Below are 905 nucleotides of genomic sequence, written 5' to 3' on the forward strand. Positions count from 1 at the left end.
ATTGAGAAAATGCCTCCATAAGATCAGGCTGTAGGCAAGCCTGTAGAACATTTTCTTAATTAGTAATTGATTGGGGAAGGTCAGCCCATTGTGGGTGGTGCCTTCCCTCGGCTGGTGGTCCTGGATTCTATAAGAAAGCAGGCTGAGCAAGCTATGATGTAAGCAAGCCAATAAGCAGCCCCGTTCATGGCCTCTGCACCAGTTCCTGCCTCCAGGTTCCTGCCATGTTTGAGTTCCTGTCCTGACTTCTTTTTGTGAAGGAAAAAGGTGTGAACATGTCATAAGCCCTTTCCTCCCCAGTTTTCCTTTGTTTCTGGTGTGTAATCACAACATGGTAACCCTAACCACGACACCTGTGTTCTTGTGGATGAAACTGTCTTTTCCTTGTGTGTTGTATTCCTTTAAGCATTTCCTCGCTAAGTTATTATTGCATTATGTTTGTCGTCAAATGCTCTTATTTACCCATAAATTTCTCCATTAAAATAACATTGCTTGGTATCTTTGTTGATAGTTATTAACTTTCAGGACTTGAAATACCCTATTTTCATTTGAAGTCTTTCTTAGCAGATAGTATAGGGGTGATGCTTGCCTCCTCATTCCATTTGCTTGAAACACATTTCCCACCTTCTGACCTAAGGCTGCATCTGCCTTTGTGGTGAGGTACATTTCCTGGATTCAAAAGTAGATGGATCCTCTCTTTCAAACCAATCTACTACTCTGTGTCTTTTGGATGGGAAACTGGCATCACTCGTACTCAAGATTTGTAGTACTTGGTGTTTTTACTTTCCTCATTTGCTTACCTATGCTGGGGCATGACCTGCTCCTTACTGCAGCTTCATGGGTGTCTTTACTTTTCTTTTAGTCCAAAGGATTCCTTCACATATCTTCTGTACAACTAGCTATGA

At 41.9% G+C, this 905-nt stretch overlaps 1 protein-coding gene across 2 annotated transcripts in view; it reads right to left on the reverse strand.

Moving 5' to 3' along the window:
- Ttc6 (tetratricopeptide repeat domain 6) overlaps nt 1–905 on the reverse strand; it is a 154,267-nt gene that overhangs the window by 148,143 nt on the left and 5,219 nt on the right. The window lies entirely within an intron of this gene.

The sequence above is a fragment of the Myodes glareolus genome, chromosome 11 (genome assembly GCF_982192425.1).
Source record: "Myodes glareolus chromosome 11, mMyoGla1.1, whole genome shotgun sequence".
NCBI classification, from domain to species: Eukaryota; Metazoa; Chordata; class Mammalia; order Rodentia; family Cricetidae; genus Myodes; species Myodes glareolus.